The sequence below is a fragment of the Lolium rigidum genome, chromosome 3 (genome assembly GCF_022539505.1).
Source record: "Lolium rigidum isolate FL_2022 chromosome 3, APGP_CSIRO_Lrig_0.1, whole genome shotgun sequence".
Lineage (NCBI taxonomy): Eukaryota > Viridiplantae > Streptophyta > Magnoliopsida > Poales > Poaceae > Lolium > Lolium rigidum.
This window is the reverse complement of record NC_061510.1, coordinates 276,748,934-276,772,392: the sequence shown is the minus strand read 5'-3', so window position 1 is coordinate 276,772,392 and position 23,459 is coordinate 276,748,934. Positions and strand designations below refer to the sequence as shown.

The window sequence follows — 23,459 nt, the reverse complement described above, 5'->3', positions numbered from 1 at the left end:
TCGGTAAAACTTGTACATGCACTCAATGGAAGTAGACTCACTAATGCGAAGGTAGTCGTCATGTGTATCGGCAGGTGCTGCATATGCAAGTATTCTCATGGCGGCAGTGCACTTCTGAATCGACGAGAACCCGACATCGCCTACAACATCGTGCTTGAGCTTGAAGTAGGGGTCGAACTCTCAAACGCCGTGGAGGATATTCATGAACATATCCTTGCTCATCCTATACCGGCGCCGAAAATTGTCGGCATGTGTTGCGTCATCTGCGAAGTAGTCATTGTGCAGCATGGTATGCCCCTCCATCCTCTGCCGGGAGTTCGACTTCTTTCTCCCCGGCCTTGATCCTCCGCGGTGCGGCCTCTTCCTCTTCTCCGCCTCGGTGTTAAGCACGTCCTGGAGGGCCGCGATGATTAGGAAATGCTCCCGGAGGTCGTCGTCGAAGGCTTGCTCGTCCTCCAGCAGTAGGGTAATCATCTCGTCATCGCTATCCATGTCTGAAGCAAAATCAATGGTTAAAATTGCGCCGCGGCAGACGACGCAACGAACAACGCCCAATCGCGTGTAACTGGCAAGTCGTCGAGCACCTTGTGTGCGCGGAGGTGGGGCGGATTTGAACGCCGCGTTCTGGGACGCGCAGGCGAAGCGGCAGTGGCGGGACGACCGGCGAGAGTGCCAACCACGACAATGGTGTCGACTCTCAGAAGAGATCAGTCGTCAAAACGGCCGGCAAATCCAGCGGCGGCGGAGGGGTGGGAGGCGCGGGATGGAAGGAGCGACGAGAAAAAAGGCGCGACCCAACGGTTTATGGAAATAGTCGCCGACCTGTGGGACCCCACCTCGCTTTTCGTTGTGTCCGGCGTGCCTGGTGCGTCCCCCGTGGGGCGGGGATGGGCTCGGGGCGCCGGACACCGTATCGGGGCGCGCTGGACAAAAAGCTGCTTTGGAGGACGCAGCTGGGAACGTCTTTTTGTCTGGCGCGCCCCAAATCCCTTTGGGGGACGCGATTGGAGATGCTCTTAGTTACTATCGATGTGTGCCACAAACAATCGGCGAAGAGGGAAAAATGAATATTGAAACCCTCATTGTTGGTGATGTAAGAGCGTCTTGACCGTCTGCTACCACAAGTGTACTATGTGGGCTATTTGACAGCCAACAAGGATTTATGCTTCAGCCTAGAGTGCTTAAGTAACCGGAATGGAGTGAGAATTGTATGAAAATGCCAAGGCCTGCAGGTAGAGATGGCAATATACGGTTGTCTACTAGATTCACCACGTTAATCCCCAGTACACAAATCTTTTTATTAATTGGATTTAAAATTTATTTCTAGGATTTAAGATGAGAATAATAGCTACACAACTATTTAATAAATCAATCCGTACCCTATAGTCTAGCACGTAACGTTGTCACGTCCAAACGTGAGATACATAGCCGGACACGTGCGTGCATGTAGAGTTCAATATAGCACGTAACTTTTCCACATCCAAAAGTGAGATATATGGTCTAAGATCAACAAAGGTTAAGTTATTTTCTATTCACTTTATCACAAAAATATATATACTCCTACAAGAATCGTCAAAAATACAAATTGATAAGTTATCAAGCGAACTAATATTCATACAGCCGCGAGTCCCCAACTTGGCAAGAGCAAACGGAGAGGCCAGCAAAGATGATGTCTTCGCAGGGGAACGACGCTAATAGCCGCCACCATCATCCGCCAAGAATAAAGTCAAGGCTCGGTGTTCACCGGTGACCCCTTCGCCGCTAGCTCGTCGTCGACTAGATCTTCATCGCCACCCCAGCAACCAGCCGACCTCCTCTGGCGAAGAATAAGACCGCCTCCACCGTGGGGGAAACCCTAGACCCAGCCAAGATCGGACGATGACGGCGCTTCCTGCGTCGTGCTACCTCTTGGGGCATCAATTTTGGAGCAGCGGCTGGATGGAGGTGGCGTTTGGTGGAGTGGTGTTCACCTACCACGTTGTCGTCGATGATTCTCAACGGTGTGAAGCTGCGGGCCGGGGTATCGAAGATGGACGAGGATTGCTGGACGCGGGCAGCATGGTGGAGCTGTTTGGTGTTATGGTGACATCGACGGCAGGCCTGGCATGGTCAATACGTTGATCTCGCTTGGAGATGGGTTCGAGATAGATGGCGGTTACGAACTCTGCGACGTGTGCAATGGCACACCCTCAGGGTTTTGCTTTTTGGATGATGTGTGTTGGTGTACCATCAGGGAGTATGGCCTAGTTCATGGTCCCCCCTTCATCGTAGGTATATCGAGTTGTCGCTAGGAAGGAGGCTTCGAGATTGATCTTTGTATTTCCCTTGTACGGCATTGCGAATAATTTAATAAAGAAGAAAGTTGTGTGCATCCTTTGGATGCAGAGGTTGGGGCTATGCTCCTTGATTGGAAAAAAAAAACTAATATTCATATAGTGTTATATTTTTAACGAAGATGTTGTCCTTCAAAAAGACACACTAATAGCCCATGGCAGAAGTAAAATACTCTTCCCATAGACACTGCAACCAAAACGGATGTTCGTAAGTGTATGGATCTTTTTAAACCTTCTTATTAACTAGCAAGAGCTAAGAAAACTATTCATAAGTTCTAATAACATGATTGGATTGTTATGCATATGATAGGCCCTATTGTTATAACAGACCCACATTCAAGATATCTGCATAATTGTCCCTACAAATGTCATCTTGAAATTGCTTTGGTAGACTTAAATTATCATTTAGATCACAACATATGAAGTTGTGATTGTACAAACAAGCGAGAAGCTATGGATATTTGGCAGAGCCAAGTAATTTGAAGACTGTAGCTCAAGATGTTTCTCTCAATTTCGATAGCATGCTATCAGAGAATCTTTGATACATTAGTTTTATCATAGTTTTATCAGTGTCCAGTAAGGGGACACTAAAGGATGGTGCAGTTACAGTGCGGTGAACCGTGGGTGACCCATCCACATATCTCGTTTCTTTGTTGTGTCACTTTTCTTTGCCGTGTGGCTTTTATTCTGGAGTTTGTCGAGTCTGCTTCTTGGCCAAGTGCTTTTACCGGATTTTGCTGAGTTCAATTGTTTGCCATGTGTTCATGTTTTTCTTTTTGCTTTCATCGAGTTCTCAATCTCTGCCGTTTGTTTTCTTAACGGCACTCGGTAACGCCAATATTTTCCTAGTTCATGGCCATTTTAGGCCTGGTAAATATTGGACCACTCGGCAGCAACGTTTTGTCTGCACGTAACTTTTTATTATGTGTTTCATATCCGAGTTGCATAGCAAAAAAGTGAGACTCCTCTTATATATTAACATACAACTAGATCATGACAGCGCGTGTTGCCGTGCCTGTTCATTTTCAAAATAAACTATAGAAATTTCCAAAAATATACTGATGTTGGAAAGTAATCAAAGAGAGTTATTTAATCCGTTCGCCGGAGAAGGCATGTGGCAATGTAAAGTATATGGGCTTCGTCGGTGATAGTTGAGTAATTCATCCAGTTTATTGTGCTGTGTTGCATCATATTTATGAATACATTGCTGAAATGGAAGGCAACTCTAATTGAATATTTTCTGTTACTTCTGAATGTACACAATTCTAGGCTATAATTTATTTTAACCATACAAATCGAACTGTATGTTATATTACCATACGAGACTCGGTTCCATTGAAATGGGTTTGATAGATTGCAACCAATCCAGATATTGCCGGTATGATGTGGTATAGGCCCGAATATATTTGCTAGAAAAAATTTAGCAAGTTGTTTGAACATTTTAGATTGTTAGTTCCACAACAGTTTTCCTTCAGCCGTTTGTACATGAAGGTTCGTGTTAATATCTCTATTATGTTTATTCGACCGTGGTTCCATCTCAAGAAAAGAACAAGAGAAATAAATTTAAACCAAAGATATCAGGCAGTACTTTGAACACATATAATCTCATTGGCTTACTGTCGCTGACCATATATTTGGTTTAATGAACATTGTGATACAGTGTAGACAAAATCAAACAGAATCATGTTGCCTTTATCTGCTTTCTCAGGGGGTGTTTGTTTGGGCTTTTTCTGGCTTTCCATGAAAATAAGCCAGCCTAACGAGCCAATGGCTTCGCTTTGGGCTTCGCCGAAGCCACCGGGTAGAATAGGCAGACAAGGAAAAGCACCTCTGGAGGTGCTTCCCGCGGCTTTCTCTTTAGCGAAAGAATCGTTTTCACGTTGGGGCATTTCGTTTGAGAGAATTTACGAGTAGACTGCCACCCTGGATCGCCCGTTCTACTCCTTGCCCCGAAATGTTATGGAAAATGATCCAATCCCCCCGGGGGATAAGACGCTCCGCAACCTCCGGCTCCGTGGCCGTCGGATGAAAGCCATCGCACGCGCACGCGCTCTTGTCCCAGCAAGACACGTTATCGGTGGGCCCCCCACCACGACCTTATCCCCTCGTCTCTCTCCCGGCGGCCGCTCCTCACTTCTCCCTCCCATCCCGTGCTGTGAGACACCTCAGATCCGGCGACCACCAATCCCCGCACCCTCGGCGGTCTCGACGGCGACGGAGGCCCGCCGTGAGCCTCCTCAGGTCCGGCGACCACCAATCCCCGCGCCCTCGACGGTCTCGACGCCGACGAAGGCGCGCACGCGCTGGCTACGGCGCGAGGAGGAGGCTGCGGGGAGCGGCGGCGCGAGGCCGGGAGCGGGGAGCGAGAGGGCGCGGCCGGCGAGGGAGCCGAGGCGGAACCCCCGTGCGAGGGAGCCGAGACCGGAGCTCGCCCACCTCGCCGCGTGGAAGTCGCCGCCCTTCTCCGCGTCCATGCCGTGGGGAGGTCCAACCTCACCACGCAGCTCCGGCCGTCCCCGACTTCGTCCGATGTCGGTGACACCTAGCGGTGCCCCGCGTGTGCCGCTCCTTCCTCGACCATCTCCTGCCGCGTGGTGTGGCAAGGTGCTGCCGGGGGTAGGCCGGTGTTGCTACCGGCGGTGCATGGTGGTGCTGCAATAGTGCACGCTCGCCGACAAGGTGGCACGGCGAGTGCTACAAGTCGGGCGGAAGGAGTTTTGCTAACAAGGTGGTACTCCTCTGATTCGTTAGGAGTTTTGTTGCTTTAGGCTTGTGTTGTTGCTACCGCGGATACCGGTTTTGCTATCCGAGGTCTCCGGCATTGCTACCGGGGAGGGAAATTTTTGCTACCGGCGGAGGCCTACTTTGCTACCCTAGGCGTAGGGCGTTGCTACTAGCGGCTTTTGGTTTTGCAATCTTGGGCGGATGGAGTTGCTGCAAGCCTGCAACCTCGAGCATCGCGCTGTTGTACCGCTACGAGCGAGGTCTTGGTTGATGTCTTATAGGATTTTGCAACATATGAATAAACAAATTTGCTACAATTTATTTACGATTTTGCTACATGTGCACAATATGTTTGCTATGGGGTATATGGCGAGATGTCCGGTGAGTTCTCCGGCGAGTTCCCCCTTGATGTCTCCGACGATATCTTTTTTCGCTACAATAGCATATTTTGTTTGCTACAAGCTTTCCGGCGAGGTCTCCGGCGAGTCTCCGGTGTGTGTCCGGCGAGCTCAGCCTTTTTTGTTTTATTTTGTGGGTGAACCGTTTTTTGCTACACTGAAGCAAAATCGAGATTTTTTTGCTACCCGGCAGCAAAAAGGACACGTGTCAGCATGGGAACCCGGGGGCTGGGAAATCAAATCCCCCGGGGGACGCCCAGCACTGTCCAAATGTTATTTGTCCAGTTATCCTCTCTCTATCCCGTTAAGCGCCACCGGTACCTACCACCGCCGCTCCGCTATTACCGGACCCGCCACCGTCCGAATATCCATTATGCGCTCGATTCCCGCCGTAGGTGACCCAATCCCGCCGTCTGCGCCTGGCTTCGCCACCCGTCCGCCACCAGGCTGTTCCAGCTCCACCCCGGTCGAGTCGCTCACCTGATCTGTGCGCCGTCCCGTTGCCTAGACGAGCGGCAACTCACCTGATCTGTGCGCCGTCCCGTTTCCACCATGGACTAGCTCCCTGACGTGATCTTGATTTACGTGTGCTAGTCTCTGACCTGCAAAGAAAACGAATCTCCTAGTTTGATGATGTTTTCGTGGATGGGGTGTCTGCAGCGTTTCGGCCGCTTCTGATTATTCCGATGGAGACTGTAGTAGGCAACGAGCTTTGCAATTGATAGTAGGTGAGAGGTGGAAAAAATTCACCCATATTTATTGTAGAAACAGTCATCTGCTATGGGAGACAACAATCATTATTTATTGTGGATCCAATTAATACCTAGGAAATGTTAAGTTTAATCATTTTGATCAGGAAAAACCATATTCGATCAATTATACACTTAAGTTAGATAGTATTATAAATGTTCTCGAAATTCCAGGGTATTTCAGACAATTCCTCATCATACAGCTAAACAACCAACAAGTTAGGCAAACAGTGAAACACGGAACAGCAGCTTTTCCTATACAGCAGCTTTCGCTGCACAACAGCTTTTCCTGAACAGCCAGCCAGCCACAGCCCAAACAAACAGGCTTATCTGTTTTCCTTGAGTTGTGTAGGCCGGACAATAAGGTTTGCTGAACCAGCAAGACAGCAATATGAAGCTTTAAAATTTCCCGCTTTAAATTGTAATAATCAACTTAAACCATAAATAAACCAGTAAATTCATAATTTACCTTCTGAGCTACAGGCACAACATCACTTTGGGTGCCCCTAGCAGGAATGATGCACTGGAACTCCTGCAAGACATGCAAGGCGGCGAATCCCTCTCGCGACCCACGCCGCCCCCGCGGCGGCCGGGCCGCGCCTCTTCCCCAGCCTCCCCCGGCCTCCTCCTCCGCCCTCCCCTACCGTCGCCGTCGGTGTGTGCCGTCGGGCGTTGCCCGTGCGGTGCCGGCGGCGGCGGGGATGACTCTACCCGCCACGAAGTTGGGGGCGCGGGTACCTCGGGCTGGCGGCGGTGCTCTTCGGCGGGCGTCGGTCCGGCGTGGCGGCGTGGAACCTGCGCGTCGGGTGGTAGGAGGCGAGGCGGCGCGGCGTAGGCGGCGCCATGGCAGGGCCTGCTGATGCGTGTAGCTGACACGTCCGTTGGGAACCCCAAGAGGAAGGTGTGATGCGCACAGCGGCAAGTTTCCCTCAGTAAGAAACCAAGGTTTAATCGAACCAGTAGGAGTCAAGAAGCACGTTAAAGGTTGATGGCGGCGGGATGTAGTGCGGCGCAACACCGGAGATTCCGGCGCCAACGTGGAACCCGCACAACACAACCAAAGTACTTTGCCCCAACGAAACAAGGTGAGGTTGTCAATCTCACCGGCTTGCTGTAACAAAGGGTTAACCGTATTGTGTGGAAGATGATTGTTTGCAAGAAAACAGTAAAGAACAAGTATTGCAGCAGATTTGTATTTCAGTATTAAAGAATGGAATGGGGTCCACAGTTCACTAGAGGTGTCTCTCCCATAAGATAAAAGCATGTTGGGTGAACAAATTACAGTCGGGCAATTGACAAATAGAGAGAGCATAACAATGCACATACATGTCATGATAAGTATAGTGAGATTTAATTGGGCATTACGACAAAGTACATAGACCGCCATCCAGCTGCATCTATGCCTAAAAAGTCCACCTTCAGGTTATCATCCGAACCCCTTCCAGTATTAAGTTGCAAAACAACAGACAATTGCATTAAGTATGGTGCGTAATGTAATCAACAACTACATCCTCGGACATAGCATCAATGTTTTATCCCTAGTGGCAACAAGCACATCCACAACCTTAGAACTTTACTGTCACCGTCCCAGATATCAATGGAGGCATGAACCCACTATCGAGCATAAATACTCCCTCTTGGAGTTAAGAGCAAAAACTTGGCCAGAGCCTCTACTAATAACAGAGAGCATGCAAGATCATAAACAACACATAGGTAATAACTTGATAATTAACATAACATAGTATTCTCTATCCATCGTATCCCGACAAACACAACATATATTATTACAGATAGATGATCTTGATCATGTTAGGCAGCTCACAAGATCCAACAATGAAGCACAATGAGGAGAAGACAACCATCTAGCTACTCGCTATGGACCCATAGTCCAGGGGTGAACTACTCACTCATCACTCCGGAGGCGACCATGGCGGTGAAGAGTCCTCCGGGAGATGAATCCCCTCTCCGGCAGGGTGCCGGAGGAGATCTCCAGAATCCCCCGAGATGGGATTGGCGGCGGCGGCGTCTCTGGAAGGTTTTCCGTATCGTGGCTCTCGGTACTGGGGTTTCGCGACGGAGGCTTTAAGTAGGCGGAAGGGCAACGCGGGGGGCCACACGAGGGCCCCACACCACAGGTCGGCGCGGCCGGGGCACGGGCCGCGCCGCCCTATGGTGGCGGCGCCTCGTGGCCCCACTTCGACTCCTCTTCGGTCTTCCGGAAGCTTCGTGGCAAAATAGGACCCCGGGCGTTGATTTCGTCCAATTCCGAGAATATTTCGTTACTAGGATTTCGAAACCAAAAACAGCATAAAACGAAGCAATCGGCTCTTCGGCATCTTGTTAATAGGTTAGTTCCAGAAAATGCACGAATATGACATAAAGTGTGCATAAAACATGTAGATATCATCAATAATGTGGCATGGAACATAAGAAATTATCGATACGTCGGAGACGTATCAGCATCCCCAAGCTTAAAACGATAACAAAGATAATTTCTGAAGTGACATGCCATCATAACCTTGATCATACTATTTGTAAACATATGTAATGAATGCAGCGATCAAAACAATGGTAATGACATGAGTAAACAAGTGAATCATAAAGCAAAGACTTTTCATGAATTGTACTTCAAGACAAGCATCAATAAGTCTTGCATAAGAGTTAACTCATAAAGCAATAAATCAAAGTAAAGGTATTGAAGCAACACAAAGGAAGATTAAGTTTCAGCGGTTGCTTTCAACTTGTAACATGTATATCTCATGGATAATTGTCAACATAGAGTAATATAACAAGTGCAATATGCAAGTATGTAGGAATCAATGCACAGTTCACACAAGTGTTTGCTTCTTGAGGTGGAGAGAGATAGGTGAACTGACTCAATATAAAAGTAAAAAAGAATGGTCCTTCAAAGAGGAAAGCATCAATTGCTATATTTGTGCTAGAGATTTTATTTTGAAAACATGAAACAATTTTGTCAACGTTAGTAATAAAGCATATGAGTTATGTAAATTATATCTTACAAGTTGCAAGCCTCATGCATAGTATACTAATAGTGCCCGCACCTTGTCCTAATTAGCTTGGACTACCGGATCATCGCAATACACATGTTTTAACCAAGTGTCACAATGGGGTACCTCCATGCCGCCTCGTACAAAGGTCTAAGGAGAAAGCTCGCATTTTGGATTTCTCGCTTTTGATTATTCTCAACTTAGACATCCATACCGGGACAACATGGACAACAGATAATGGACTCCTCTTTAATGCATAAGCATGTGGCAACAATTATTATTCTCATATGAGATTGAGGATATATGTCCAAAACTCGAAACTTCCACCATGAATCATGGCTTTAGTTAGCGGCCCAATGTTCTTCTCTAACAATATGTATGCTCCAACCATTAAGGTGGTAGATCTCTCTTACTTCGGACAAGACGGACATGCATAGCAACTCACATGATATTCAACAAAGAATAGTTGATGGCGTCCCCGAAACATGGTTATCGCACAACAAGCAACTTAATAAGAGATAAAGTGCATAAGTACATATTCAATACCACAATAGTTTTTAAGCTATTTGTCCCATGAGCTATATATTGCAAAGGTGAATGATGGAATTTTAAAGGTAGCACTCAAGCAATTTACTTTGGAATGGCGGAGAAATACCATGTAGTAGGTAGGTATGGTGGACACAAATGGCATAGTGGTTGGCTCAAGGATTTTGGATGCATGAGAAGTATTCCCTCTCGATACAAGGTTTAGGCTAGCAAGGTTATTTGAAACAAACACAAGGATGAACGGTGCAGCAAAACTCACATAAAAGACATATTGTAAACATTATAAGACTCTACACCGTCTTCCTCGTTGTTCAAAACTCAATACTAGATGTTATCTAGACTCTAGAGAAACCAAATATGCAAACCAAATTAGCAAGCTCTAAGTGTTTCTTCATTAATGGGTGCAAAGTATATGATGCAAGAGCTTAAACATGAGCACAACAATTGCCAAGTATCAAATTATTCAAGACATTTTAGAATTACTACATGTAGCATTTTCCAATTCCAACCATATAACAATTTAACGAAGAAGAAACTTCGCCATGAATACTATGAGTAAAGCCTAAGGACATACTTGTCCATATGCTACAGACGGAGCGTGTCTCTCTCCCATACGAATGAATGCTAGGATCCATTTTATTCAAACAAAACAAAAACAAAAACAAACCGACGCTCCAAGCAAAGCACATAAGATGTGACGGAATAAAAATATAGTTTCAGGGGAGGAACCTGATAATGTTGTCGATGAAGAAGGGGATGCCTTGGGCATCCCCAAGCTTAGACGCTTGAGTCTCACTACAAGAAATCTGGTCTATTGCAACAATAATTATTGCAATGATCAGTTTTTGTTGCAATATAATGCAATATTACCACGGAATTCTTGTTTGTTGTAATAGCCTCCACATATTGCTACAATATAGTTTTGTCGTAGTAATTACATTTTTTGTTGCAATAGAGGACGAGTATTGCAACAAAATACACTAGCGTTGTAATATGGTGCGCCTATTGCGACAATTACACTTTGTTGCGTGAATTTGTCACCTTGTTGCAATAGAGAGTAGCTAATGCAACAAAATCAAAAAACACGTGGTAATATTATCAAATATATTGTAACATTTGTGCATGTTGCGCTAAGTACTCATATTGTTGCAAAAAATTATCTTGTATTGCAACAAAATATTTTTTGTTGTTATACCAGTTTTTTGCCTCAACCCCATTGTGTTGCAATAATTACTGCATATTGCGATAAGTTATGTATCCATGGCAATATGTATAAGATACTGCAAAAATCATGGTTTTTTCATTGTTTATATTTTTATCGCGATCTGATTAAAAATATACAATAGTTTTTTAAAAATAGGTATTATTGTCGTTGATTGATTCCTTTTCCTTTTTATTATATGGGCAAAATTTAATTTCAAATGATAGATTTTGAACCTTGCACCTCCCATGTGCAAGCAGGCGCCTCTAACCAACATGCTAAGGCTTTTTTGTTGCATTTAGTAGAGACAAAGCTCTTTTGTAGTTAGTCTACGCGCTTTTTGCAACAATCATGATTTACATTGTGGCGAAACTTAATTGTCCAAGGACAGAATCGAACCCTGAACCTGACATGTGTACAGCTGGAACGCGCCAATTACCTTCCGGTTCATTCTTAGTTTGTCATAAAAAAATCGAGACAAATATCTTTTATAGTAAGTCTGCAGTCTCCACGCTATATTTTTTTCAGAACATGGCATCGAACAAGCACGTTTCAGTTTACATTTACTTCAATAACATGACGATCAAAATTTATGTACTGCAATAGTTGAAGGCAACATATCCTGTGCATCCGGGCAGTATTGTGCATACGTGTATCCTTTTGCATTAACCCCCTTAACTCTCTAGATTCTAATCCGTAATGAAACCATACCCCAAAGATACTTTGCACCAAATCGATGGCTCCTGGCCTCGATTTCCCCTTCCACCGGTGAGACCATGGATGTCGTCCTCCCCTAGATCCCCGCACATGACATGAAAAAGGCTGGCGCCGCCTTTGACGTGCTCCGCAAGACCCTTCGGTGGCGCAGCGAATCGAGCCCTTGGCGCCAACCTGTTCTCCCTCCGCCGACCGCCTCTGCCTTTGTCACGACAAGCTCCGGCCTCACCTCGACGTCCTCGCCCCGTGCTCGCTCCGCTGCCCTCGCTGTGGAGGTGCTCGGGCCTTCAACAACCCCGTCCGCTGGGCCAACATCTCTGCATCCGAAGCCCGCCACCGTGCTTGCTACAGCCGCCCTTGCTCGCCGCAGGTTAGACCCAGCTGCTGGTGGGCAAATGCGTCGTACTCGTCGCTTCTGCAAGCCTGCGTTGGCGTATCCTGCTGTTTTTCGCCCTCCTTGCGAAGAGCTACGTGACCCTGCCGTGGTGGTTGAGGGTCTCGGTTCTCTGTCGCTGCCGCCGCTTGAGGTGTTTCCCCAAGCTCCCTCACCGTCGTTGCCCGTCATGGACCGCGATGTCTCCGGTGATGCCCAATGCTCCGTTGATGTGTGCGACGGGGGGAGGGCGCCAGAGAAGGTGGCGGGTACGTCGATGTGCGCTCTAGATGTCGCCTGAGAAGATGGGGATTCGTCTGCAAGTTCCGGCCGTTGTGGGGCTCGGGTCCCTATCGCCGATACCAGCTGCCTCGGGCGGCGCTGTTTCTACCGAGGTGCCTTTTCCTGCTGGTGCTGCGATGCCGGCTCCGTGCATGCTCTGGGTGGATTCTTTGTGCTCCTGTGAGGACGACGAAGATGAAGAGTTGGCCCCGTGGACGCCATCAGCCTCCACCAACGGCATTGTCCCTGGCTCGGTTTGTGATGCCGTTGATGTGCGCCATGGTGGGAAGGCGCTAGAAGAGCCACCCGTGCAGTCCACCTTCCGGGACTACCACCAAGGCATCCCCACGAATTCAAGCCCGTGACTTGATCAGCACACCGCAACCCGAATTGGACAAGGTAGAATGACACCATAGCAGGGACGACCCGGAGCGAGCGAAGCGTTTTTTTCTCAATTCATAACGCTCTGAAATGTTATTTTTAGCAGCATATATATATTTCATATTGCTCTGGAATATTATTTTCCTAATATATTCATTATTGTAAAAATTCCCTCCAAAAGAATTACTTTCCCGCAACCTAAATTAGCGCCTAATAATTTAGTTTTGGCCAAAAAATTTAACCTCCCGCTAAACACCTCATTAGTCTCCGTCCAAATATTTTTGTTCCCACCCAAAAATAGCCTATTTAACCTTCCAGGCAAACAACTCAAACCTACTCCCGATTAGTACTCTAAACCAAATCACGGCGTCAACACGGTGGCCATTGGATCTCAGTTCTCGTCTTCGTCTGTGCTCATGGCGTCATCGCCGGCGTCAACACATAGAAGCACGCCGGGGTCAACCTCAGGTTAGTTTCTCCGAAATCTCCCAATCCCCTCCCATCATAGAACCACATCTTCGAGTGCCGCCGTGCCGCGTGCTTTTTCCCATCGTAGAGCGGCACCACGTCGGGGTTCATCCCCAATCGCAACATGAGCGATCCGGAGGTGGAGACGCTGCGAGTCTGCGATCCCATTCATCAGCAAGCCACATCCCTGTGATCCCCTGTTTCTTCACTGTTTTAAATTAACAACTCTGTTTCTTCACTGTGGTCGCAATGTTAGATCCATTTAGATCCCCCGTGAGCTAATTCAAATCTTTTTTGCAGTCGTTTGCATTACTTCTATTGCAACCCATCTCAACATATCTAATAGATTTAAATCGCATTGTGAATCTACCAGTTACTTAATGGAGCTACTTATCACACACTAGCGGAGGACGCGGTATGACGAGGTCGGGCGCTCGCCCTAACTTCATTCTGGCCGTATGCGTTCAGGCGTTTGTTAATCCCTGGATGGTTAGTAACGCTGCTGGATCATTTGGAGGCAGAAAAAAGAAAGGGGAATGAGAGTTGAGCACTTCTTCAGTAGGCACTAGCGCAGGCTGGTTCTGTTTCACACTTCGCCGTCGCTGCTTCTGTTTACATGTAGTATAAATTAAACAAGATCAACAAGAAGATAATTGAGCCATAATCTTGAAGGAATGGCTGATCGCAAAAACCTATCCTCTAGCATTACCTTCTAGATTGCATGAACATAAAGTTGAAAAGATTGGTAGTGGATATACACTGATACTTTCATACTCCTTTTGGTCTTTTAAGTGCTAATTTGAAGTTAGTGGTAAATATTTACTATAATTTGTTGCTTGATTTTGTATTTGGGATCTCTTTACTCCCATATTAAAATTATAAATCTTATTAAAGTATAACAGTATTTATTTTAGAGTTCGCCTTACCTCAATTCTTTTTCGTCCTCCGCCACTGTTATCACATATCTAGTTTCAGCTGTCTTATTTTGCTTGTATCATGTAAGTTTGTGGCCAGTAGATTATTCACCTTTGCAGTTGCAACTCTGTATTTAGTTACTCAATACTGAGTGATCAGTTCCAGTTCCTTTATCTGAATGAATTATAACATGACACATGACTCAATGTAGTATGGGTTCATTCAGAGCCTGATCTCAGTTAACTCTTGGCTTGATGCTAATGTCTATTCAGTAACAGTAGCAAGAATGATAAAAGAGGATACGGATATGTTTTCGTTTGTGATCTGCCTGTAGGTTTTTCCAGAGTTAAAATTAGATGTTTTTAATACATTTTTGTGCTATCTGTCCTTTTGTTTTTTTGTATCAGATTAATCTTGCACTTCAAACCTATTCCATTATAGTTGAACATTGTGTCGAGTGTTAGAGTTGATATGTCTTGTTTAAAGTTCTGGCACTCTGTCTTATTCTTTCAGAAATATCATTAGCCTCTGATGTCTGTTTAGCAAAAAATGAATCTTAGTGTACAGTAAGGAAAGGCTATGTTGTCTTTACAAGGATGGAAAGTATAACAGAATACAGAAATAAACGTGGACAATCCAGATCCGGTAATTTTTTTCTCAATTAAGTTGTCCCTAGCATTTGCTATAATGCATAAAATCCTTGTATGAGTAAAATTGCTAAATCTTTAATACTGCTAAATCTTGTACAGGTACTCAAGGGCAATCTGATACTCCAGTGTCTGCTAATGACATGTGTGTCCTCGATGAATGGCCATCCCATGCTGCTGCTACTGTGCGCACCTACATGATGGTACTTGCTTTCCTTTAAATTTGGATCCTTTGTTCTTGCAATCCAATAATCAAGTAATGCAATACTTTTTTCTATGATTTGGGTTGTAGAAGCAGATGGACAGAACAAGAAGAAACGGCGAGGTGTTCTAAAAGGTGTTAAAGCAGCTCAGAAGCATTTTGCCTTCCCAGTATGCTCAGAATATAGGCTTGTAGTAGCAATACTTTTGTCCAATCTCTTCAGTAATTAGTAACTTAGTCTCATGTACCAATTGTATTTGCTGGACACTTGATGCTAGTTTTCATGTACAATTGCTTTTGTCCTTGTATGGCATGGAAAACATTTAACTAAAGTTTATCAGGATGGCTGCATGCTTAATTACTGTCATGGCATGTCCTAGGTTAGTAATTAAAGATATTGCGTTACATCATTTCACTTGGTATTAGCTTGTTGACAGAACTTGGCTTGCTTTCTCTTAATATTTAGTTGGCTAATTTTTTCTTTCCATTTCTTGATTGCAGGAAGCAAAGAAATAGCTGGAGAGGGTACAAGTAATGGGAAAACACACCTACACATACGTACTATACTGTACATCATGGATAGTTTAGTCTTACACTTAATTAGGATGGCTACCCATTTACTTGAGCTTCCTTTGATGAATATTTGCTATGAGTATTTTGATTTGTATGAACCTACATATTATATGTATGGTTTTAAATTTGTAATTTAAGTGCTCTTTTTATGATTGCGATAGGCTATTGTCACAACTCACTTTCCGTTGCCTTAGGTTAGCACCATGAAAAATAGTGTTGCGTCAAATCTTCGCACCACTACTAAGTTGTCGCAGTAGCTTGTTGCTACAAACAGTTTTCCGGTTCCGGTTGCAATAAGTATTTGGTGCCACGAAACTGAATTTTGTTAAAATAGAGTATGACCACGAAAATATTAAATTATTGCAGTAGCTTCTCGCTACAAAAAGTTGACCGTTGCCATAATTATTTGTCGCCATGAGTGGAATGTTTGTTGCTATAAGTTAATGCCACAAACATAGCGTTTATGTCAAAATGCCTAATGCTATGAAACAGGGGGTGTTGACATAGGCTATTGCCACGATTGTCTATTGCCACGAAAAAGCATGCGCTACGAAACGTGGATTGTTGGTAGATGTTATTGCCACAAATGTCTGTTGCCACAAACTATCAAGTGCCACGTTTTGTTCGCATGTTGCATTAAGTTATCTCCACAAACCAAATTGTGGAGATAAGTGAGCATTGCCACGGGAAAAAATGTGGCAACTTCACACATGGTTGTTGCAATATAATACTTTATTGCCACAATTGCGTTTTTGTTGCAATAGCCTATTACCATGTGTCTAGTTGCAACGCTTCCCAACGAACGCTATTTCGTGGTAATAGGTACATATTGCCACAAAACGGCATATATTGCGACAATTTTTTTCGTTGCAATAGACCCAAATCCTTGTAGATATACAGGGGTGAACCACCGGGGCATCCCCAAGCTTAGAGCTTTCACTCTCCTTGATCATATTGTATCATACTCCTCTCTTGATCCTTGAAAACTTCCTCCACACCAAACTCGAAACAACTCATTAGAGGGTTAGTGCACAATAAAAATTAACATGTTCAGAGGTGACACAATCATTCTTAACACTTCTGGACATTGCATAAAGCTACTGGACATTAATGGATCAAAGAAGTTCATCCAACATAGCAAAAGAGGCAATGCGAAATAAAAGGCAGAATCTGTCAAAACAGAACAGTCCGTAAAGATGGATTTTATTGAGGCACCAGACTCGCTCAAATGAAAATGCCCAAATTGAATGAAAGTTGCGTACATATCTGGGGATCATGCACGTAAATTGGCTTAATTTTCTGAGCTACCTACAGGGAGGCAGGTCGAAATTCGTGACAACAAAGAAATCTGAAACTGCGTAGTAATCCAAATCTAGTACTTACTTTACTATCAAAGACTTTACTTGGCACAACAAAACTCAAAACTAAGATATATAAGGAGAGGTTGCTACAGTAGTAAACAACTTCCAAGACTCAAATATAAAACAAAAATACTGTAGTAAAAACATGGGTTGTCTCCCATAAGCGCTTTTCTTTAACGCCTTTCAGCTAGGCGCAGAAAGTGTAAATCAAGTAACATCAAGAGATGAAGCATCAACATCATAATTTGTTCTAATAATAGAATCATAAGGTAACTTCATTCTCTTTCTAGTGAAGTGTTCCATACCTTTCTTGAGAGGAAATTGATATTTAATACTCCCTCCGTGCGGAAATGTAAGACGTTTTGAGTTTCACGGTCAAAAATTTCAACGCTACGCACTTTTTGTACTTTCCTGTTTTGCCCTCCGTCGCGTCGCGAAGTCTCTGCACACTCGCTCCACTCGGCTCCTCCTCTTTGCTCCACCGACGGCGCCGCAGCTTTGCTCTACCGACGGCGGCCGTATGCCACCAGCCACCTCCCCACCCCACCAACCCCGCGCCGCCGGCTGGCTCCTCAGTCGACGCGCCATACGCGCCGGCTGCCCCTCCCCACGCCTCCTCGTCAATCTCCCTCTTTCTCAATCTCCAGTGCAAGTCTGCAAGATTAATTTTTTCCCGTCGGTGGTGCTCGATTCATCGACGGTGGGGCTGGATCCGTCGACGGTGGGGCTGGATCCGTCGACGGTGGGGCTGGATCCGCGCGGCTCAGTGCGAGCGACAGGCGAGGGAGGCTGCGCACGTTCAGCTTTGGGTCCGCGTCCGCCAAGGCCGCCTTCTACGGCGGCCGCGCCAGCTTCTCACGGAGCAAGATCTCGAGGCGGCTGCGGAGAGTGGCGTCCGCTGCGGACATCCGGCTGCGGAAGAGCCGGTCGGCGTCCGCGGCGCAGACGGCGGCTCCTGCCCAGTTCTCGTCGCCGCTGTCCAGGCGTGACGACAAGCTCCTCGAGAAGCAGGACGGCATCGCCAGCTTCATCACGCACTGCAAGGAGTTCATCCACCGTGGTACGTGCCCGTCGTCATGAGCTAAGTTCGTGTCCATTAGCAGTGAAACAGCATAATCAGTCTAACTCTAACTTCTGTTGGAGTGTTGGGTGGATGAGTCTGGAGATTTTCTTTCTCAGATCACCACACGTAGGATGCAGTTGCTCACATTTGTGCCTTCGTGCTTACTCTAACTCTAACTTCTGGTGGGTGGTGGGTGGATGAGTAGTAACTGTACAATTCATGCACTAATACAAATTTTTGCTCGGAATTGATGTTGCTTTTGGTAGGGATTGTACCCCTCTTGTTCTGCCAAATTTGACTTTAGGAAGCAGTAGCACCACTTAAATTACACCCGGGCTAATGTGTTGTGATGACATTTAAGCTATTTTCACTTGTATGGAGTAGATTTTAAGTTCAGTCCTAGTAGATTTAAATGAAGTGAAAAGTTTAGTCATGCACAAACTAGTAACCGTTCTAGTAGTTCAGTTAGTTCAGTTCAGTGCAGTTCTTCTAGTAGTTCAGTTAGTTCAGTTCAGTGCAGTTCTTCCCACATGAGGCTTGCTCAGCTCATTTCATCGAGAAACAATGGCTTAACATTGCATTGATGTGTCTTGCGTGCTCACGTTTCCTCTCAGTGGTTTAGAAATAATGTAGCCTACCTACCACTATAATACTGTATGAGTATCTAAGAAAGTGTTGGCTCTCTGCAAGTGGTGTTAGTCTGATTGGTGTATATTGTTTTACTTGTTTCTTTTCGTCAGCAAAAGACATTTGTCTTCTTACTCTCTGCAAGTGGTTTTAGTCTGATTGGAGTATTTTTTTCAGGACATGTACGATTTCTGGAACTGGTTTGATGATAGGACATGGTAAGAGCCTCATACACTGCTAAATCATTTATACTGTACTGTGCAAGTTATTTGTGAAGTGGAGCATGCACTGCGAATACATGGCTGAATTTTCTGCTGCTGCTTCTGTTTTAGGTATCCCCTAGGTCGTGTGATTGGTGGCACTGTGTATCCTGGGTTGGCATTGACAGCTGGAAGCATTTGGTGGTATGTTATCATAGCAACACCCTCCCTCTGTAGAACTGTTTCAGGATCCTTCTTTTCCCCCAATGTGTCACAGGTTTAGAAATCTAATGCAGGTTGTATCCTTTCACTAACACAGCCCCATGCGGTGGCATAGGAGTGGGTGTGGGTATGGAGCGGCGCAGCCTCGTAGAGACCAAGAAGAGGGCGGTCGAGGACTGTGCCGGCGTTGGAGGTGAGCACAAGAGACAACCATATCTCTGAATATTACTGTGTTGGGAAGTACCTCTCTAGAATTAGCCTTGTTCTCAATTCTGCATAGTTTGTGTAATCTGACAACACCAATACATTAGCAGTAGTTTGTGTAACAACAACAACGACAGTAGAGTAGCACTAGCAGTAGTTTGTGTAACAACAACAATACAGTAGCACAAGCAGTAGTTTCTGTAACAACAACAATACAACAGATCAATAGGTACAAATTCCAATAGGTTGCTTCCATTGCTTGCTTGCAACAAATTCCAGTAGCTTTTTACTTGTGCTTTCTTCCGCTGTAGTTATTTCTGCTTGCTTTTCTTTTGCGCGAGCTTGCTTTCTTACTCCTTCTGCTTGCTCTTCTTTTGCTTGCTTTCCTTCTGCTCTCTTGCGCTTGCGAGATTGATTGCTTTTCTTTGCTTCTTCTCTTGCTTTCTTTGCTTCCTCTTTCTTTCTAGCTTCGTCTTGCTTCGCTTCTTCTCTTGCTTTCTTTGCTTCCTCTTTCTTTCTAGCTTCGTCTTGCTTCGCTTCTTCTCGAGCTTTCTTTTCTTGTTCTTTCTTTCTAGCATCTTCTTGCTTCGCTTCTTCTCTTGCTTTCTTTGCTTCGTCTTTCTTTCTAGCATCTTCTTGCTTCGCTTCTTCTCGTGCTTTCTTTTCTTGTTCTTTCTTTCTAGCATCGTCTTGCTTCGCTTCTTCTCTTGCTTTCTTTGCTTCCTCTTTCTTTCTAGCATCTTCTTGCTTCGCTTCTTCTCGAGCTTTCTTTTCTTGTTCTTTCTTTCTAGCATCTTCTTGCTTCGCTTCTTCTCGAGCTTTCTTTTCTTGTTCTTTCTTTCTAGCATCTTCTTGCTTCGCTTCTTCTCGTGCTTTCTTTTCTTGTTCTTTCTTTCTAGCATCTTCTTGCTTCGCTTCTTCGTCCGCTTGAAGTGCCTTTGCTAATGCCTTTAGGGCATTTTCATAAACTATAGCAGGACAAGCAATGCTGGTAGGTAGCAGATTTTGGGCTTCTAACGATAACTTGCCCACATGAGGGATGTTATACCCATTGCCTCCACTATTGTTCAATACTTCAGTCATACAAGTTTGAAGAGATATGAAAATTCTATTCAAGGTAGGTGCATCATATGCAGCAAACTCTTCCTGCACATCACGAATGAGGTCATTTAGTGTTCTAGGGCTTCTGCGGTCTGTTAGAGATTCTATGGAGTTGAAGAACCCTAGATCATTAACATTCAAATCTGGGCTATTCGCTGGCTGCTGCACCAGCTGGATGTCCATTCCAATTTTAGATACAGCATCTTTGAATTCTTGATCGTTAGGCAGTATGTGAGGCTTGGCGTTATCTTGCTGTACAAAGATAGTCTGTCCAGCATCTTCTGCAGGCCAAGCATCTCGAATTGCTGGTAGAACCTTATCTATTAGGAACTCCCTCATAACATCCCTAGTGACCTTGATTGACTTAGTTTCTAGGGTCCCTTTAGGCCGATTATCGCTTTTCCTTTGCGCTGGCAATTGCTTAACAAATGGCCACACACCAATCTTACCGTAAAAGTCACATTTTTTGCACTCGTCGAATCTTGGTCTTGCAACTCGCTGTAAGAAACATGACCTTACCAATGCACTCGTTTGTTTGTGACTCGCTCTCATTGGTTCCTCCTCTTCCGGTAGCAAGTAATACTTTCGTTTTTCTTGGTGAGATTAAACCACTTTTCATCTATATGTACATAATTGTGCATACTTTTGAAAATTGGGTTTCCCTTTTTTGTCTTAGTCTCACCAATCATTGAGAGGCAAAATTGGAGTCTCGCCAACATATTAGCTTCTGTTAGTAGTGGCTTCAGAGAGTTTGAGATCCTCTTGATATGCTTTGCTTTGAATCTTGTGAATAATGTACTGGGGCTGACTCCCAACTGCCAAGCTAATGATCTGATAGTTGACCTTTGATTTAGAGGTATACTAGGAACAATGGACAAATCAATATTTTTCGGTTTTCTTCCACACCTTCCTTTCCTTTTGTTAGAAACGTCTACTTCCAGACCATCAGCTATTTGCTTCATAGCCAGCCTCCAGATTCTTTGCATGACTTGTATATCCGATTGGAAAAATGCAGCAACATCTTTTTTGTCATTTTTGTCGAACTTTCCACCGTTTTTCATGCAAAGTGAATGCATAGCTACATAAGCAGCATATTTTTGATGGTCAGGGAGGACTTTTCGACGTCGTAGTGCTTGATGACCACCTGGTTCTTCCCCGTTATAGTGTTGATCTTGCTCATCCATTTCTACTGCATCTTGCTTTTCATCTACTGCATCTTCTACTTCATCTAGTGCAGCTTCATAGAGATTTTGTTCGTACATTTCATCATTTGATTCTTCATCATCATCTGCGTATTAATAACAATAAAAGTAAATTAGTTATAAATGGATACTAATATTATTTTTGTTCTTCTAACTCAGGAAAAACGATTGGATGAAGTGTGCCTTGAGAGGTTTCAACAATACAACAGAACATACATCCGAGTCATGGATCATTCGTGGTTAGCCCAAGAAGCGAGGTGAAAGCCATCACAAGTGGCAGATATCAAGACAAGGAGTTGCAGGGTGCGCGAAGAAGAGCAAGAAACGGTCAAGGCTGCCTCCGCTCAACCCCGGCCTCTTTTGCGCTGATGCTCGTGGTACGGATTAAAGCAAAATCAGCACTCCGGTATGTAGTCTGTCTCCATATTCGGATGCCCTCTCTCTTCTCTCGGCTTGTGTGTGGGTGTTGCTCATGTGATCTTTTCCCGTGTTGCTATATATCCCGAGTGCATCGTAAGCCAGGCTGCTAGGTAGCTAGTTTCTCTACTGGGAGAGGCAGAAAGGTTTGGGGTTCTTGAGGATCCTCCTCCTCATCATGTTCTTGGCTATGGCGGCTTCCATGGCGGCGCCATTCCCAACCACTCCATGCCTTCCGCGACCTTCTTGTAAGAAAAACCTTTCCCCCCTCTCCGTTTTCTTGCATGATCAAAATGCATTTCTCACGAGTTTCAGTTTCGCTAGACAGTTTTCTCGTGTTATCATCTAAATATACTACTCACTATGAATGATATCTTCTGAAGAAAGGTGTGATCATACCATTTCATCGAAGTTTTACAACGCTAAAATAAAGATTATGGACTTATGGTTGATGACAACTGAGGAGTCCCTGACTTAAAATAAACCTGAGAAGAAGCCCACAGAGATTCAAGTCTGTCCTGTATTTAGTTAATCCCTGGTCAATTTCTGAATCTGTTAGGAAACTAGCATTGTAACTTGTGGTCAGAGGTTTGAATTGTTGCCTCTGAATTAGTGCATCAGTTGAGCGCACGACTAGGCATGGATAATTTGGTTACGTTACATAGCTAGCCAAATAAGGTTCAAGATCTCAAGAAGGTAGAGAGCTGTTTGGTCTGTGTTTTGCTAAGACTTTGTTGGGCATCCGTTTACATTGGTGGATCCCTATTCTGTTTTCCGCAACCAAGTCGAAGTGTATATACAAGTATAGTACTCTGAATGCAGAGATCAGGGTTAAATTGTTTGAGTAAGCAGCATGTAGATGCTCATGTAGGTTTACTTAGTTTCTACTTCCTCTGCTCCAAATTAGTTGATCCAGTTTTATCTAGATACCGATAAAAACCATGGAGTAGAAATTTGTGTCTTCCGGTCAATACTGCAAGGTTACCAGATACTATCTCTATTTCCAAAAATAAGTATTACAACTTCGTCTAGATGCAAATGTACCTAGACTCATTTAGCAAAAGATTCGTCAGGTGCTTATTATATGTGTTGTCCCCATGCTACGTAAGTATATGAGCCGTGCTATTATCTTAATACCATCTTATCTGAGCATCAATATGTATAATCTACAGGAGGAGAATCGTGCCAGGGATCTTTTCTATGCTCTCTGGATTCCTGATTTTGTTTCATAACTAGGCGCAATACAAATCTGCTTGTTCCGTTAAATTCAGAGATAATGTAAACTATAACTTTGTTTTGCATTAGATAATGTACCTGCATGCTCTCCTTCAGATATATGGACATCGCCTTCTTCGGGTGGAGTGAAATTCAAGTCTCGGGAGCACCATATTGATCCGATTGCTGCTGGTTCTCTTTGTTCAGGTATGGGGCTGCTATTTTTGTAATCTGCTGCTGCTCTTTTCTTTGTTCAGCATAGGTTCCGATGTATACTGATCTGCGTTCGTGCGAGACAAACCTAGGCGCCAGTCGTCGACAGCCTAGGCG

General features: G+C 44.9%; 1 long non-coding RNA gene across 2 annotated transcripts; it reads left to right on the top strand.

Moving 5' to 3' along the window:
* Nucleotides 1-13,068: 13,068 nt before the first annotated feature.
* LOC124703453 lies at nt 13,069-15,670 on the top strand. 2 transcript variants are annotated; one of them, XR_007003118.1, is made up of 4 exons: nt 13,069-13,180; nt 14,845-14,945; nt 15,035-15,079; nt 15,446-15,670. It is a non-coding gene; the product is annotated as an uncharacterized LOC124703453 (long non-coding RNA). The 2 variants fall into 2 exon arrangements; XR_007003117.1 differs by lacking the exon at nt 13,069-13,180 and adding an exon at nt 13,202-14,740.
* Nucleotides 15,671-23,459: the final 7,789 nt, after the last annotated feature.